At 43.3% G+C, this 19,512-nt stretch overlaps 1 long non-coding RNA gene across 1 annotated transcript; it reads right to left on the reverse strand.

Annotated features, from left to right (window-relative positions):
* Nucleotides 1-525: 525 nt before the first annotated feature.
* On the reverse strand, nucleotides 526-18,542 carry LOC310840829. Its single transcript, XR_014562182.1, has 3 exons — nucleotides 18,422-18,542; nucleotides 5,535-5,570; nucleotides 526-641 (listed from the first exon to the last, which is right to left on the reverse strand). It is a non-coding gene; the product is annotated as an uncharacterized lncRNA (long non-coding RNA).
* Nucleotides 18,543-19,512: the final 970 nt, after the last annotated feature.

Raw genomic sequence — 19,512 nt, forward strand, 5'->3', positions numbered from 1 at the left:
AGAAGTGACTGTTTTGGTTTGCGAACATTTTTTGGAAACTGAACATCCGGCGTGGCTTCCGCTTGAGTGCAGGAAGCTCCTGCAGCCAATCGGAAGCCACACCTTGGTTTTCAAGCGGTTTCGGGAGTTGAATGGACTCCCAGAACGGATTAAGTTCGAGAGAACCAAGTTACCACTGTATTGTGCTGTGTTCTCCCATGAGTATTATTCTATCCTGAACCAATTTACTGTGAATTCCATTGTTAAAAGGTAACTGTCTACAGGCTTCGGTCCTCAATCTGGAGGGAGGTTTAACTAACCCCCTCTCTAATGGCATTCCATAATATGGTCAAAACTTCTGCTTTATAAATACTTTTGGGCAGTTAGAGGCTTTAATTGCTATGGTTAAATTATTTGTGACACTAGTTTGCATTTCCCCACTGCCACACTCTTTTAAGTGCTTGTGGCTACTTATTGTTGCAACCCAACTGTTTTCAAAATTGTCACTGTTTAAACTTACACTGTTATCAAGCAAGCAAGCAAGCAAGCAAGCAAGCAAGCAAGCAAGCAAGCAAGCAAGCGAGCGAATAGGCTTCATCTATGTGTTCCATTTCACTCTTTGGCAAGAGACTTATGTATGGTGGTGACTCTTGTCCCTGAACCTGTAAAGTTAAGAGATTAGCTGAACACATGGAATAGGAGGGAGGGGAGTAAGAACTGGAGAGCCTTGACCACTGGATTTCCCAAGGGTGCCGCTACTCCTGGAACACCTGAGCTAAATAACTTCGTGTTAAGTCAATACGGTCTGCCATATCCCAACATTTCTCATTTCCTACTTGTGGTGAGCTGTTGCTGCAAAAAGCAGGGAGAGAGGAAAGGAACATGTGACGACCATGGTTCAAGGCCATTTAAGGGTTGCCTTTTTTGAGGATATACTTGATGTAAAAAAAAAAAAAAGTTAGAAAACCAGATGCAGTTAATATGTGTAACGGAAGTGATAGACGAGACATGGAATATAGACACTCTGGATAAATGCTAGTTTAAGCCTGGGCAAGGAAGAGGGCAGTGATGGGGAATCTCAGGCTGACCTCCATGTTTACTCCAACCCCAACAACAGAAGCTGTTTAGATCCCTGCTGCTGTGCCTGCAGCCGCCATGATGAAGGGAATGGCAAGGACATGGGACTGATGCTTCTTTCACCCACCCAACATCTCTCATCTGTACCTTTGCACATTGCCATGGGCTGAGTATGCAGATGAGATGCGAGTGGTGCTGTGGTCTAAACCACTGAGCCTCTTGGGCTTGCCGATCAGAAGGTTGGCGGTTCAAATCCCCACAACAGGATGAGCTCCCATTGCTCTGTTCCAGCTCCTGCTAACCTAGCAGTTTGAAAGCACACCAGTGCAAATAGATAAATAGGTATTGCTGCAGCGGGAAGGTAAACGGCATTTCTTTGTGCTCTGGTTTCTGTCACAATGTTCCGTTGTGCCAAAAGTGGTTTAGTCATGCTGACCACATGACCCTGAAAGCTGTCTGTGGACAAACACTGGCTCCCTTGGCCTGAAAGTGAGATGAGCACCACAACCCCATAGTCACCTTTGACTGGACTTAACCGTCCAGGGGTCCTTTACCTTTTACCTAATGCAGTTGAGAGAGAAACTTGATTCTGTTCATATTTAAGGGTGAAGCTATCCTACCAGGCCCCAGAAAGAGGCCTGCCCCAAAGCCTGCTGGTCTAGCCTATCACCGGCAGTCAGTCAGCCAAACCCTAACCCCTTCACTGGATCACTGCAGAGCCTGTGGACTGGCTGCAAAACCCACCATTTAAGGTAAATGGACTTCCTGAAACAATACACAAATGAAAAAAGCCACCCTTCAAAACCAGCATGTATCCAAATTTTGTCAGGAGGATTTAAAAATCTATCACAAAATGATGTGGAGAACTAAAGAGTGGGAAAAGAGACGTCAAGAGAAATCAACCTTGACAGATTCACCCATCCTTACCTGAGAACAAGCTTGGCTTATCCTGAGTTTTTGGCATGTGAAGAAACTACCTTCTTGACCACTGGCCCCGATTACTAGAGTTCTTTTTCTGCTCATGTTGTATTTCGGTTTCCTGTGTTGGGTGCACACTCTTTTTCATCACTGCACTCGAACGGCTTCCTAACATTGACATCTAAGGGTGTACAACACCTTCTAAGGATGTCCTTGTCAATCCTCTAAAACCCTACACTTTCCCCTCAGAGGACTTTTGAAAACACACCTGCTTCATCAATTACCCCAACCACAAGAACCACATGAAGCCCTCTGCTTACTGTGTTGCATTAATTGTTGCCACTGGACTGATTTTCCAGGGTATGGATTATGTAGTTAAAGAATTTGTTGTCTTTTGTTATGGGCCACATTACAAATCTCACACTGTCCTAGTGAGTTGCACCAAACACATCACTTTGATATCTGAAGCCCTCAGATCATGATGTAAATCCGACAGGGAGTCTAAACACAGCCTCCAGTTCTTTCAGGTTTGCTCTGCCCTCCCTTATTCAGGGACAACAGTACAAGGGAAAGAGTAAATATTCTCCTCAGAGTCTAGGCCTCCTGAAGTTGTCATTATATAATTTAGCGAGCCCACTGCCCAATTCATATGCTACCTTGTTGACTTGGCTGCTGCTACAAATGTGCTCTCATTTTGTGTTTTTATGTTTTGAATTGTCCTGTGATCTTCGGATAAAGGAAGGTATACAAATGTAAATGTTGCAAATAATAGTAATAATACCTCAATACCTCAATTTAGGGTGGGGAAAAACCTTTTCATTTTTGCTAGTCGGAAATACATGTGGATCCACTGCAACTCAACCAGAGATCAACTAGTAGATGCCAATGTCCTTTCTGTCCACTTCTTCTACAGCAGCCTTTCTCAACCTGTGGGTCCCCAGATGTTGTTGAACTACAACTCCCATCACCCCTAGCTAGCAAGGCCAGAGCTCAGGGATGATGGGAGTTGTAGTCCAACAACATTTGGGGACCCACAGGTTGCGAACCACTGTTCTACAGTGTCACATGTTTCTTTGTGGTAGGTAGCAAAGGGATAAAAACTAGTCTTCTGCTAGCAGATTTTGTTGGACGCCAACTCCCATCAGCCCCAGCTAGATGACCAACAATCAGGGAAGCTGAGAGTTGTAGTCCAACAACTTCCGGGGTGCCATTTATTTCTGACCATCTGTGTTTACATTTCCTTTCACATTGGGTGGCACAGCCATTGATTATACACGAGCTAATAATGTCAGCAGGTCCTCAGCCTAGAACCACCAAAGCTTTGTTGACTCATTATTTGAGATACGTTATCCCATTAAGCAAGCATTCCACGGCAGTCCAATCTGGGGGCACTTTTGTAATATATGACAAAAACAAATACAGTGCTGAATCAAAACTTGGCAACAATGAGCTCCTTCCCCAAGGGTGAAGACAGACGAAATAAAAAACAAACAACCAGGCCACCATATGTTCTCAGAGTCCCAAGCCCATCTGCAGAACAGAACTCTCCTTCCTTGGAGGTTTTTAAGCAGAAGTTGAATGGCCATCTGTCATGGATGCTTTAGCTGAAATTCCTGCATGACAGGGGGTTGGGCGATATGACCTCAGGGTCCCTTCCAACTGTAAAGTTAAAGGTAAAGGGACCCCTGACCATTAGGTCCAGTCATAGCCGACTCTGGGGTTGCAGCACTCATCTCGCTTTATTGGCCAAGGGAGCCGGCATACAGCTTCCGGGTCATGTGGCCAGCATGACTAACCCGCTTCTGGCGAACCAGAACAGCGCACAGAAACGCCGTTTACCTTCCCGCCTATTTATCTACTTGCACTTTGGTACCTATTTATCTACTTGCACTTTGACATGCTTTCAAACTGCTAGGTTGGCAGGAGCAGGGACCGAGCAATGGGAGCTCACCCCGTCACAGGGATTTGAACCCCTGACCTTTTGATCGGCAAGTCCTAGGGTCTGTGGTTTAACCCACAGCGCCACCCACGTCCCTCTTCCAACTGTACGAGTCCATTATTCTATGACTTGCATAACAGCCCATCAACCTTGACCCTGCCCACTCATTCTCTGCCTAGATATTCCTGCCCACTCCTCTTCTGGCTGTGGGAAGATGCCTACCAATGGGTGCCTAGAATGCTATTTCCAATCTAACCACCTGACTGCGGGGCACTTGTGTAAATTTATTGAGCTGGTGGAGCAGGAAGTGAAAACAGTGGGAGCAAATTAGAGAGCAGGCAATGGTTGGGAGGATAGAAGGGCAAGATTATTTAAGTCAGGGATCGGCAAGGTTTACCTTTCCTGGGCTGGTTCACTCCAGTGGAGATCCCTCCATGGGCTGGATCACGGGTGCACGCCCTCAATTTCTGGCGTATGCACAGATGCGATTTCCGGCACCATGAAAGCAAGTCCCTGTGCCGCGCTGTGCTGGTTTAGTGCAGCATGCGAGGACTCGCTGAGCGGGCGGCTCAGTTCTGGGGCGGCTTGTGGGCCGGTTAAATGACCCCCATGGGCCGCTTGTGGCCCATGGGCCTTAGGTTGCCGACCCCTGATTTAAGTCATTGTTTGATTGGCTGGTAAGCTTGTTTATCAACCCAACTGCGGAATGAGTCCTTTGTTTGCTTACCTCCAAGGAGTTAATGGCAGTATACATGGTTTTCCCCACTTTGCATCTTATCCTCACAACAACCCTGTGATTAGGTTAAGTGGAGAGATACTGACTGACCCAGGGTTGCCTAGTAAGCATCATGGGCTGTGTGCAGATTTGAATCTCTGTCTCCCCAGTCCTAGTCACTCTAACCACTATCCTGTGTTGACAGACACACTCTCTCTTTGTTTTGTTTGCACAGAGCAGAGATCAGCATTGGAAAGAGTCCAAAATAATTGAAGGAGCGTTATCTTCTCTGGTCGTTTCAATTTGTGTTGCCTCAGGGACTCCCATCATGCCTGGCTTATATATCAAGCTCATGCATTTATGGTCCTTAGGACAAAACCAACAGTACAGAAGCCGTGTGAGGATTCTTAACCCTTTCCTTCCCTGCTCCTTCAAAAATTCCCACATCAGATGCGTTCCCCTTCCTGTAGGGTTCTAGATTCATGCTTGTGATATTTGTGAGACCTGGAACCCCAGGAAATGGTTCTATTTTTCAGGGCAAACAGCAGAAAGTGGGAAAGATACATGTTGCTTCAAGGATCAAGTAACATAGTTGAGGTGCAAGATAATGTGATGTGGTGGAATTTATTAAAGGGTACGAAATGAAAATGACAAGTTTAAAAATGTGCCCAGGGAGGCATAATTCCTGAGGATTAGAAAGTGGCAAATACAACTCCATTAGTTTTAAAAAGGTCAAGAGATTAAAGACCAGGAAACTGGAGATCATTGCATTTCACATCTGTTGGAGGGAAAGCTTTGGAAATTGTAATGCATATGAAGGCTCAGAACACCTGGAAAAGCATTTTAGTTAAGTTTAAGCAGCACAGAATCAAGCAGTTTATATTTAAGAATCTATAAATGCCTGACCTGCTGCATTTCCTTGAAGATTTCACAGTCATCACCCTAGGAGAGAAAATGAAAACTTGGAAAAGAGAACAAAGACTTTTGCAAAGCAAAACAGGACATTTCCACCAAAAGAAGATTCCACTTGAAAGTGCTCCTTTATACCGTGGAGCGTTTTTAAGCCAATTGGCATACTTTGGTCTTAAGAAAGACATTGTTGATTCTCATCAAAGAAGGGCTGTTGGGACTATCTGACACATTGTACAGCAAGGGTCACCAAATTTACACTCAAACGGCAACTACAGACAAGACTTCCTCAGAAGTCGAGGCCACTTCCAGATTTTGAGGCACCCAAAATAAATTGTTTAAGTGACACAAAAACAAAATAAGGAACAAAAAAAAAAGTGAGTTTATATAATCAGCTAGTTTGAGAGACCGTGTTCATCATGGTCTAATTTTGGGCCATCAGCACCAATGTATTCTTACTAAGATTTGTAACTTTTCAATATGTCAAATTAGTTTGCCTGTCTTCTCAAGTGATGTGCAAAATTTTTCAGAGACACCATTGATGGAATCTTTTGAGGAATCATAGAATCATAGAATCATAGAGTTGGAAGAGACCACAAGGGCCATCGAGTCCAACCCCCTGCCAAGCAGGAAACACCATCAGAGCACTCCTGACATATGGTTGTCAAGCCTCTGCTTAAAGACCTTCAAAGAAGGAGACTCCACCACACTCCTTGGCAGCAAATTCCACTGTCGAACAGCTCTTACTGTCAGGAAGTTCTTCCTAATGTTTAGGTGGAATCTTCTTTCTTGTAGTTTGGAGTTGGTGTTTATAAGTGGTCCATGTTTCAGTAGCGTACAGTAAAGTTGTCACCCCCCACTAAAGTGAAGTAGCATAGTAAACAATAGCTTTGTAAAAAGATATGGTACACCTGAGCAGGCAGATCGAGTTGTTATGTCTGGTGTGGTTGATGGAAGAATATTCTACTTAATTGAATGTATAGCTCTCCCCATATGTAAGGCTCTGGGCAGGATTGTATCCAATGTTCCCTCTGCTTAGTTCCACTGCTGCAATGGGACTTCTGTTTCTTTCAACGCATCCCCCACATCTGTTCCAGAGGTCTCCTAACCTTCTGGAGCTAATTTTGAAGGTGTGCAAGGGTCTGGAAGGGACAGGAGAGGAAGAGGAAGTTCCGCTGCATGCACAGAAATCTCTTGCGCCAGTGGAGCTGAAGCCCTGGATACCACGTAATTTGTCATAAACCAAAATACAGCCAACTACTACAATATAATAACTGCCTTTAGGGAACACTGAAGGTTCTCTCCTGAGTTGATGTGATCTTTTCCACATTGCTGGTGCCTAGGAGTGCCTGGACAAATTCCCACTCTTTTCCTGTTACTGAGTTTGCACTGTCAGTTTGCTAAAATGAGGCTTGGCTTCTTCACTTTCAAGAAAGTGCACTTGTTGCTGTTCTTGAACAAGAGCCAGGAGAATCTAGAAGGTTCCCTGCTGTAGGACACTGGAGCAAACATAATATTCCCTCTCTCACATACTCACATGCACACACTTCCCCTCATTCTGCTCCTCCGTGATATATGACACCTGGTTTATCTCTGTTGAGCCCTACTCAACAAACAAATACATAGAACTATTTGGTGAGATTGAGATGATCTTCAAGCACTGTATGTTCTTGATTCTTCTGAGACCAATGGGAATGAGCTAAAGATGAATCACTACACTGGGTGAGTCCCCAGATCTTTTTGCCAGATCATCTACATCTGTCAAAGGAAGTGGGTAATTTCTTGCAACCCCACAGTTGCTATAAAAAAATAAGAAGCACACATTTTATGTTACAGAAAACAGTAAAAAAAAAAAAAACTAGCTAGACAGTCCTAAAAGGTAAAGGTAAAGGGATCCCTGACCATTAGGTCCAGTCGTGGCCGACTCTGGAGTTGCGGCGCTCATCTCGCTTTATTGGCCGAGGGAGCCGGCGTACAGCTTCCGGGTCATGTGGCCAGCATGACTAAGCCACTTCTGGCAAACCAGAGCAGCGCGCGGAAACACCGTTTACCTTCCCGCTGGAGCGGAACCTATTTATCTACTTGCACTTTGACGTGCTTTCAAACTGCTAGGTTGGCAGGAGCTGGGACTGAGCAACGGGAGCTCACCCCGTCGCGGGGATTTGAACCGCCGACCTTCTGATCGGCAAGCCCAAGAGGCTCAGTGGTTTAGACCACAGCGCCACCCGTGTCCTAGTGGTACACTATTGCTAAGAGGCAGTTCTAGTGGTACACTATTGCTAAGGAGCTATAGGAAAAAAAGATAAGAGGTTTGAAGACTTGGACTATTATATTTCCTAAAGCCATTCTGCAAAATTCCAGGTGAATATAAGCAGGAGCGCCTAAACATAACTTTACTGATCGACATGTTGAATAAACAATTAATGAACATTTGATAATACAGGTATTACAACTTTTATTTAAGATACATTAGAGATGCTAAAAATATGAGGAAACTGGGCAATGAAACAGTAGACAAAAGGTGGAATCAGCCAAAGCCTCACTCATTTTTCCAAGGCTGGCATTAAAAAAATACATGTGTAGTTCAAACACTTGCAGCCGCAGAAGGATGCAACTCAAATGAGTGTTTGCTAATTCTGGCAAGTAAGAAAAAGAAGTTCCATGGATAAATAATATCCAGACGTTTCACTGGTTGTCTTCAAATTTGTAAGAACCATAATCTTTGGGTTTTCTTTAAAAGAGTGCTATTAAAAATAAAACACTAGTCAAGAGAAGAAATCTAAGAAAGTGAAAAATAGAACTGTACCCTTAACTAAAATGCCCCACTGGGGGATATGGGTAAGTGCTCTTTGGGGTTTCTTTTTTTAACTTGATGGTGCTTAAAATTGACTGATTGGGATTCAGGAAGCTAGTTGGCATCCTTAGAAGCTGGAAGTCATTAGGTGCCTGAATTGTTCTGTAAAAAAAAAATCCCAGACTGTAGATCTTCCCTAAGATTTCCATATGATGGTAGGAAACCAGGAGCTGATTTGCAAAAATTGTTTGCAAGTAACACCACTGTCCTGACCAGTGTGCAAATATAAAAAGAGAGCAAAGGAAATTCATTGTCATCTTAGAACCAGGGAAGATCAATAATATTTTTGTTAACATTCAGGCTTTGATGCGAGAGAGAATTTCATGAGAGGGCCAAACAGGGACAACCATAGTTGAAAGTGAACGCATTTGGTCCATGATCGGTTCTCTTCCAAAGGTTGAACCCAGATTCTCAGAATATGAGCGTCTACTATTAACCTGTCCACGTGCAGCTCTTATCACCAATAGAGCCACAAATCTTGGTGAAACTGAAGTTAGGAGACACTGTCAGGAATCCTCAGTATGGAGAACATGATTCATTCTTTTTGACAGTTCTTTAAGTCCCTGCAGTAAATTTTACACTGATTTTTATTTGATCCTCTCCTTGTCCAATAATAAATCTATGCCCATTCACACACTTAAAACTGAGGATTATTTACTTCCTTCCAGATCAAGAGACATAAAATTCCACATCTATTACATATTTATCACAGATGTTCCCCCCCCCCCCGAAAGGACAAACCAGGTGCTAAACATATTTTATTCCAATGGGTAATTTTTGAAATTATTGCAATCAATGAACTAACAATAATGGTGGCCAATGATTAAGCCAACTTATTATTACCTATTACGTTTAATCATTGACAGCAAGTCAATTTGACCTAATTAGAGAAATCATCCTTAAGTAGCATAGAGCAGATGGCAGACATTCATTCGCTCCTCCGCTTGTAATGTTGTATAACAAAGTCAGAGATGAAATTTGGGTGAGGCAGACAAGAAACGTGGCTAAGCAAAACACTCTTGACTGCACAGTATAACTTACATACGATCACCTAAATCTCAAGGTATAGAAGTATTTACAAGGCAACAGAGGCAAGCTAAGATTCTTTCCCGTTGCTTTCAACCCAGTTTCTGTTTAATGGTTGAAACAAATAAGAGGGCATAGATGCACTAAATCCTAGCTTTAAGTGTTAGCTATCTCAAGACTAGGGACACAGGTGGTGCTGTGGGTTAAACCACAGAGCCCAGGACTTGCCGATCAGAAGGTCGGCGGTTCGAATCCCCGCGACGGGGTGAGCTCCCATTGCTCGGTCCCTGCCAACCTAGCAGTTTGAAAGCACGTCAAAGTGCAAGTAGATAAATAGGTTCCGCTCCAGCGGGAAGGTAAACGGCATTTCCATGAACTGCTCTGGTTCGCCAGAAGCAGCTTAATCATGCTGGCCACATGACCCGGAAGCTGTACGCCGGCTCCCTCGACCAATAAAGCGCCTAATGGACCTAATGGTCAGGGGTCCATTTACCTTATATCTCAGGACTGGCTAACACGATTAGTAACTCTGATATAACCATCCCTTAAGTCAGTTCTTCAGGTGCATCTATCTACACTTAAATGCATATGCACAAATATACATACCCATTTGATTGAGAAATCACATTTCCACATCAGTTTGTGATTTATTTTTATATAAAAACCCTAGCAAAAATTGATCAGCATTTTAGTATGCAGTTTCAAAATACACATTATTGTATCCATTTTTAGGGGGGGTCTTTTGCCAAGCAATTTTCCTAAATGTAACCCATTTTTGTATATGATTTCACTTTATGCAATATATATATATATATCTTGCATGGAAAAATCTGGAGATGCTGGGATACTATCATGAGAATGTGGCATGGAATACATTTTTACTTGGTAATAGATTTCAGAGGAAAAAAGACAGATATATTACATCAGTTATGAGAGAAGTTCTTGTAGACAAATCATGGCTTTCCATTCAACTTACCTGAGAGTAGTGGTCTGATACCATTATTATTAATAATATTAATATTAATATTAATATTAATCTCATTTATTTTAAATATATATTTTTATACCGCGTTTCTGAAAAATGTCAAGGCATTTTATAACAAGTCAAATATAAGAGCAGCAATATAATATAGGTAAAAGGTAAAGGTAAAGGTCAGTACAAAACAGCATTTACCTTGTTGGGAACCAATCAATTGGTGCCACTATTTGGGGATGGTGCATTAAGGTAAAGGACCCCTGGACAGTTAAATCCAGTCAAAGGTGACTATGGGTTTGGGCGCTCATCTTTCTTTCAGTCTAAGGGAGCCGGCGTTTGTCCACAGACAGTTTTCTGGGACATGTGGCCAGCATGACTAAACTACTTCTGGTGCAACGGAACACCGTGACAGAAACCAGAGGGCACAGAAACATCGTTTACCTTCCTGCCACAGCAGTACCTATTTATCTACTTGCACTGGCATGCTTTCGAATTGCTAGGTTGGCAGGAGCTGGGACCGAGCAACAGGAGCTCACCCCATCACAGGGATTTGAACAACTGACCTTCTGATTAGCAAGCCCAAGAGGCTCAGTGGTTTAGATCACAGCGCCACCCGCGTCCCTCTAGCAATATCAAATAATATCAACGCTGCTAGAAAATCTGAAAGGCCATTTAAAAAGGTGTCTAGAAACCTTTCCCCAAATCAGTAAGATTGGAGACTGATTGTGGCTCCAAAGGGAAGGCATTCTGCAATCTGAGAGTAACACCAAAAAAGACCTTGTCATGCATGCCCAATAAGTGGGCTGGCTCCAGATTTATGTGCTTCTTACAGCAGTCCCATTCAGACCAGTGGGACGTGCTAGTTTTTATTAATGCAAGTACAGCTGATTTCAGGGGTTCTACTCTAAGCATAGGGGCGCTGGTGGTGCTGTGGGTTAAACCACAGAGCCTAGGACTTGCCGATCAGAAGGTCGCCAGTTCAAATCCCCATGACGGGGCAAGCTCCCGTTGCTCGGTCCCTACTCCTGCCAACCTAGCAGTTCGAAAGCACGTCACAGTGCAAGTAGATAAACTGGTACCACTCCAGCGGGAAGGTAAACGGCGTTTCCGTGTGCTGCTCTGGTTCGCCAGAAGCGGCTTAGTCCTGCTGGCCACATGACCCAGAAGCTGTACGCCAGCTCCCTCTGCCAATAAAGCGAGATGAGCACCGCAACCCTAGAGTCGGCCACGACTGGACCTAATGGTCAGGGGTCCCTTTACCTTTACCTTTACCTTTACTCTAAGCATGACTAAGTCTGAATTCAACTTCTTCTTCAGATGCATATTAATATATCCTAGCCTGCTGTTTAGGATACTGTATATACCTTCCCAAAACAAGTTATAAGATAGGTTGTTACTTGCCTAAGTGCACTTTGTAACTGACAATTTATCCCCAAGCACAAAATACAGCAATCCCAAGTCTGCCATGATATCCAGCTGTGCAGTGCATTAACTTTGATGTATGTGTACAATGCACTATGTCAGTTATCTTTCCATGTTAAAACTACAATAATAAACAGTAGAGGTATAGCTCATCCTGATCTGCTCCAGAAGCAAAATCTCCTCTCAGCAACTCTAAGGGAAGTCTGGCAATGGAATAAGCTGCAAAAGAAGAACTTGGCACCTCTTCTTAGTGAAGTTTCAAGTGTATTCATAGAACAGCTTCTTACCACCACACCTCACCATGTATGAGCCTTATATGTCACTAGCAGCATGGCCTTCCTTTTGACTACATTTCCCACAGTCCACTAGTGTTCCCTGCCTGCCCGCAGCTCAGCTTCCACTTGCCTTCTCTTGCTGCTCTGCCTATATTGCTATTTCCCAAGTATTCCCTCAAGTATTCCCTTTATATCGGTTGCTATTTTTACAATACTTCCATTACTCTTAATCATCTGAGCTTCCCTGCTTCCCTGTTAGAATAGAGATTGGAAAAAGTAATAAGGAAAGAAAGAAAGAAAGAAAGAAAGAAAGAAAGAAAGAAAGAGGGGAAACCTGTACATACGTACAGTTTGCTATTTGCACGTCGAGGTCCCCAAGACACCCCAAATAAAACACAACGACACTTAAATTTTGTTTAAGGTTTTTGGCATAATTTTGGCCACAGCTTTTTTATTAAAATTACAGCAATGTGAGTGGTTGCTTAGGCATTGGTTGCAACTATCTGACCCCGCACGGGGTCAGTCTGACATTCACACACCCTGCGAAGTCAGAAAGGGTAAGTCACCTGGGGAGAGAGACGGGACTGGGAACCATGCCTCACCTCTCCCCAGAATGCTCCCAGGGGCTCTTGTGTGGCCCTAGCCCCTTGCCAGGGGGTTCGGACAAAAGCATGGGGAGCCCCTGGGTTCCTTTAACAGAAAACCCTCGCAGCAGCAGCATTTTGGAGGAGCAGGCACAGCCAAATCCATACCCCTCCACCAACCAATTCCCAAACCAATGCCTAACCGCAACCTTACAAGTTGTGATGATTTGCTACACAGTAGGCAAAAACCAAATGGCACCAGCCAATCAGCCAAATGGACAAAATTCCTACAAGGCCCCTGCCCCAAGAGCAGACGACCCCATGACAGGCATAGCAAGGTCAAGCAAACAGCCTAACATTAGGGAGGGGAGGTGAGGTGATCCGATGCACGCAGCGAAAAGAGGAAGCTCAACGCTGCGTGCAAGGTATTTATCAACCAGGGCTGTCAATCAAGAAATGGCAACATATAAAACTCCCCAGTAACGGCCTGCCCCCCTTTTAAAAATGGCCAAACTCTTTCCCGCCCAGCAACAGTAGGGTGTGTTGCCAGCCCCCACCGCAACACGTGCTTTCCATGAGGGAGAACACACTTTATTAATATAATTTCCTACCCACCCTTCACCATTCAATCCCACAGTGAATTACAGCAATGTAATTGACACTTATGAAAACAGATCAAACTGTTACAGTGATATAACAAGGAAAAGCCATTTGAAATGGAACAGAGCAGTTTCAATTGAATGAAAGTGTTGCGCTTGCGTCCCACACCAGTCATCCCATTTGAGCCAGGCCTTCGGCTCGTGCTATGAAACTTCCTACTTTCCTCCTCTCCCTTCATATGTCCCATATTACACCCTTCAAATGTGCCCTGGAAGGTCAGGGGGATGATGACCCAGAACAGATCTGGGAGGGGCAGTGGGTTGCTTTCACAATCTGTATTTTAATAATTTGTTTTAATTATATTATAGCTTAATTACTTTTTAGCTATTGCCCTTTTATGCTTTTAGCTGTCTGTGTTTAGTCTGTGCTGTTCTTGATTTCTGTAAATCACATTGAGTCCTGTTTCTGGGGAAAAGGTGGGATATAAACAGTGCTTTTGTCCCTGGGGGGACGCAGGGGTACCATACCCCTAAACATTTTGTGAATCTAAAGTTTGGCCTCATTGAGGGGCAGTATTTCAATATGTGTAGGAAAATAAGAGTACCTGTTATGTACTAAATTGAATAGGATCCAAACTGCAGCAGTCTGATTGGTCCTAGAACAATAGGATCCAAATTGCAGCAGTCTGATTGGTCCTAGAACAATAGGATTCAGAATGCAGCAGTCTGATTGGTCCTAGAACAATGCAGCAATATGATTGGTTGGCAGGAACCACCCAATCATGCTCCAGATATAAGTGAATCCACAACCTGATTGGCTTACAGTAGAATTCCAGAATTAGCCAATCATGTGCAGCCCATTGTGTAAATAATGTATATAAAGCAGATACTTTGAGGGGACTTTCATTCATTCCTCCTCACCACTATGAGCTGAATAAAGAGCATGAAATCACTTTGCGACTCTGAGTATATTTCAGTACCCCTAAACTTTTTTTTAAGAAAAAGCACTGCATATAAATAATAATAATAACCAATACTCCCCCCCCTTTTTTAAGGGTGCCAGAACTCACCATGACGTTACAGTCATACCTTGGATCCCGAACGCCCTGAAACTCAGACGCTTTGGCTCCCAAACTCCGCAAACCCAGAAGTGATTGTTCTAGTTTGTGAATGTTATTTTTGAACCCGAATGTCTGAGGGGGCTTCCGTGGCTTCTGATTGGCTGCAGAAGCTTCCTGCAGTCAATCAGAAGCCGCAATTTGGTTTCCAAACGTTTTGGAAGTCGAATGGACTTCTGGAACGGATTCCGTTCGACTTCCAAGGTATGACTATATTACAGTAAGTGCCACACTTTTAACGGGATGTGTGTGGCTTGAGTACCCCCCTCCCACAAAAGCACTGATGATGATGATGATGATGATGATAATAATAATAATAATAATAATAATAATAATAATAATAGTAATAATAGTAATACAATAAGCCTAAATAAGACAAGGGCACTGAGGCCACAGTCTGGAGCCAAAGTTATATCCCATATAAGTTCAGCAACAGCAGTGGGATTCCCCCCCCTTCTGGGAAAGAGAGTGCCTTGCTGTTGCCAAAGGGAAATCTCTGGGATTAAATGCCATCCTAACGGTGGGCTGGATATAACTGACTAAGCAGTACAGGCTGGTAGACATAAGATGTCCTAAAACCACCTGTGGTGTCTAGGAAGTAGACTTCTTAGTCACCTACGCAGTCTGGAAGGCAACCATCTAGTGTGGGCAGGAAGCAGTTTTCTCTTTGCTGATTTCAATGTGAATGGAAAATCTTTTTGGAACACAAGTGCACATCCTCACTTAGGAACCCTGTGATCTTTTATGCAACCATAGCATTGCTTAATACATGGCCCTTTTCATCTGCTTTCCTGTTGATTTTCCCTCCCTCCCTGTTCAAAAAGCATTTAAATTATACCTACTGTGTGAGTGTACTTAGGTTTTCTTCCAAGCTCCTTCATAAACTTCAGTTTAGGAGTCCTTTAGAAGAATTCCAGAGGTACTTTGAGCCCCAAACATTGCTTTCAGCAGGAGAATTAAGCATTAATTATTATTACTATTTATTAAATTTATATACCACCCTTTAATCAAAAGATCGCAGGGCAGTGCACAAGATTAAAAACACATTACAGAACATCAGTAATCAAAAGCATAATAAAAAAAACATACTGACGGACAGACAAATAGTTAATAATATTCAATCAATTATTAGTAATCAGTGGGATGCCAAATTATTTTAACATAGATCACATCCATTGTAGTTATCAACTGTGGTAGGCAATCTCAAAAGACATAGAGTTTAAGTGAAATGGCAGGACAAATCTGGGAATGGCTAGATTTCAGAAATATACTGAGATGGGTTCAAGGTAAATTAGTTGCACTTTGTTTCCACTTAAATCAATGTGAAAGGTTAGCCATAACTAAATGAAGTCCCATTAAACTGGAAGGGAATTAAGCTCAGCTAACAGGCTGCAATGCCACACACCCGTATCGGGACGGAAGTCCCACTGAGCTCAGTGGGCAACACTTACTTCTATATGACTTCACTATTAGTCTGGATGCAGACCAGAAGTGCCCAGGGCATTTCTGAGACAGTTAAAAATTTGGAAGAGGGAATAAAGTTGCACTTAAGCAAAAAGGATGGCTGTCACACAGTAGTGATGTATGGAAGTGAGAGCTGGACCATCAAGAAGGCTGGACCGCCAAAGAATTGATGCTTTTGAATTATGGTGCTGGAGGAGACTCTTGAGAGTCCCATGGACTGCAAGAAGATCAAACCTATCCATTCTGAAGGAAATCAGCCCTGAGTGCTCACTGGAAGGACAGATCCTGAAGCTGAGGCTCCAATACTTTGGCCACCTCATGAGAAGTGAAGACTCCCTGGAAAAGACCCTCATGTTGGGAAAGATGGAGGGCACAAGGAGAAGGGGAAGACAGAGGATGAGATGGTTGGACAGTGTTCTCGAAGCTACAAACATGAGTCTGAGCAAACTGCGGGAGGCAGTGGAAGACAGGAGTGCCTGGCGTGCTCTGGTCCTTGGGGTCACGAAGAGTCGGACATGACTAAATGACTAAACAACAACAACAACAACAGGGCTGTCACACAGTAAAGTTTGTTTCAGGTGTTCTTTAATCAGTCTGTTAATTGATTAATCAATTAGATTTAAATACATTTCCATATCACTAAATCCTTAATAGAGAAAATATAACTTACAATAAACAATATTGTATATTCAATAAACAAAAGCTATGTTAATCATTTTTGAAGAAAAAGGTCACCTTTAAGGTTGAGCGTTTCATTTCTTGTAATAGAAAACCACTAGAATCAAATCAAACTAAAAAATAAACACATTTGCCTTTGACTCATAGACCTCCAGATGTTCTTGGATCTCAACTCCCTTAAATTTTGACTACTGGTCATGGTAACTGTGGCTGGTGGCTGCATTTATCTTGTTGATGGACCTATCTATACATTGGCAGACCTACCTTCTGATCATCACTATATTTCCTCCTATTTACACTATGTTAGTTCTTCATTCACTAGCTTTTATAAACGTACCTGGTCTGTGTGCAATGTCATGTCACCATTCATAAAATTGTCCATTTCTGCTCCTGGTACTGACTTATTTGAATAGCTTTTCTATCAGTAGGCTACACCACATCTTCCATGTTTGTTCTGCCCACTTCTTTGAAAGTTACTGGGTCTTTCCATTTTTTGTTCAACGAAAAATATTGCTGCTGCCAGAAAAATATCCACCGTTTCCCACTTTAACTTGCAGATGAATGGAGCTGAGCCAGAGCTTACTGGAGTCAATAGCGAGGTGGTTTTTTTCCTACTGACTTCAATGGACATTGGATTGGGCTCGTAAAAGCTAACCGGCCATAACATTCTGCGGTGATTGCTGCAGATGTTGTTCTTATTCTCTTTTAATCCCCAAATATTCTCATGAGGAGGCTTCTGTTTAACGTTGGAGAAGCCATCGCATAATCCCTCTTCCCACCAGAGGAACATCCCCATTGCCAACATATGGCATGCAGGTGGTACTCAAGGCTTCTCCACGTCTTCCCTCCAACTGCAAAATCCTTTGAAGGCCTGCGCTGGCAAGACCGATTCATCATTGGGCACAACTGAAAATGGAAACTTGAATCAGAATTCTTAACCACCGGCCAGGCATCAAACCACAGTCTTTTTGGCAGAAAGGAACTAAGTGGGTGAACAAAATATTTTCTCTCCACTGAACCATCCCGAATCATCACACTGAGGTACAGAGGCTAAGCCTAGCTTGTTTTATCGACTCACCAGTTTGTGACATAGTTAAATCAGACCATTTGTGATATTTTAGCCCAGGAGTGGGGAAGCTCAGGCCTGGAGGCCAGGCCTTTCCATCTGGCCTTAGGTCCCTTTATGGACCACCGCCCCCTCCAGTCATACCCTGAGGCCTTTCTTCGTGTGCCTCCTCCACGAGAGGTCCAGAGGGTGGCAACACGAGAACGGGCCTTCTCTGCAGTGGCTCCCCGTCTGTGGGATGCTCTCCCCAGGGAAGTTCGCCTGGCGCCTTCATTACACACCTTTAGGCGCCAAGCAAAAACGTTTCCTTTTAACCAGGCCTTTGATCAATCTGATTGGCATCCTATGCCCTTTTAAAATGTGTTTTTTGGGAGAGGGCTATTGGGTTGTTGTTTTTATTTTTATTATGTATTTTGTATTATTATATCGTGATCTTATCCTGTGAACTGCCCTGAAATCTGTGGGTATAGGGAGGTATACAAATTTAATTAATAATAACAACAATAATAATTCTAGATAGTTGTAACTTGCCCTGGGACCTCCTAGAGAAGGAGGGTAATAAAATGAATAAACAAGCAAGGGGTGATTTCTGGTTTTCCACTGTTCAGCAATACAGGATGATACTGAAAAGAAGGAGAGGGCTGCTGCTGAGCTGCAATGAATCACTTTGTGAATTGTTGAAGACACAGGACCCTTTCCATAGCCTTTTGGTGTGTGGCAGTTGCACCAGAGAGGCAGATAGGTAGATTAGATAGCTAATGCTCAGTAGGTGCAGGAACAACGGAAGCTTGACTATAAAGGGATAAATTTCATTTTACATACTTGTAAAAAGCTGAACATGGATTAAAAGCCATATAAGGAAACTTAGTAGTGTCAGTTGAGAGGAGTGTCAGTTGAGTGCTGGTGGTTGCTAGGTTGCGGAGGTCCTTGTGACACGCCCTTCATTGTGACACCTCCCTCTGCTGGCTCCTTGGTCCTCTAGAGGCATTGTGATCTCCTTTGGTTTGATCGTTCAGAGAGTGAGAGAGAAAGTGGATGGAGATGTAAGTAGACTTTCTCAGTAGCATCTGCATTCTGTGCTGGTAATGCTCCCTGACAGTCTTGGGGAACATTTAAAATAGGGAGGTCCTAAGGAAAAAAGGACATTCCAGGATCACATCAGAAACTGGGACAGCTTCTGTAAATCTGGGACTGTCCCTGGGAAATAGGGGCACTTGGGGGGGTCTGTTACCTGGCCTTTGACACCAGAGAGCTGTATTTTCAAGACTCGCCCTGTTGACACCCAATGCCCTTTTGTGTTGGGGAGGGGGGCGGGTTATTGGGTTGTTTTTATTTTTATTATGTATTTTGTATTTTTATATTGTGATCTTATCCTGTGAACTGCCCTGAAACCTGTGGGTATAGGGGGGTATACAAATTTAATTACTAGGAACAATAATTATAATTTAGATGGCTGTAACTTGCCCTGGGACCTGCTAGTGAAGAGGGGTAATAAAATTAATAAATACACAGGGGTGATTAATTGTTTTCCACTGTTTATCAATATAGGACCAAAGAGGCAGATAGGTAGATTAGATAGCTTCAGCTTAGTAGGTGCAGGAACAATGAAAGCTTGAATATAAAGGGATAAATTCCATTTTACATACTTGTAAAAAGTTGAACATGGATTAAAAGCCATATAAGGAGACTGAGTAGTGTCAGTTGAGAGTAGTGCCAGTTCATTGCTGGTGGTTGCCAGGTTGCGGAATTCCTTGTGACACGCCCTTCATTGTGACACCTCCCTCTGCTGGCTCCTTGTCACTAGGGCTCTAGAGGCATAGCAATCTCCTTTGGTTTGCTCATTCAGCGACTGAGAAAGTGGACAGAGATGTAAGTAGACTTTCTCATCAGCATCTGCATTCTGTGCTGGTAAT

This window comes from Podarcis gaigeae, assembly GCF_964106915.1.
Source record: "Podarcis gaigeae genome assembly, chromosome: 3".
NCBI lineage: Eukaryota > Metazoa > Chordata > Lepidosauria > Squamata > Lacertidae > Podarcis > Podarcis gaigeae.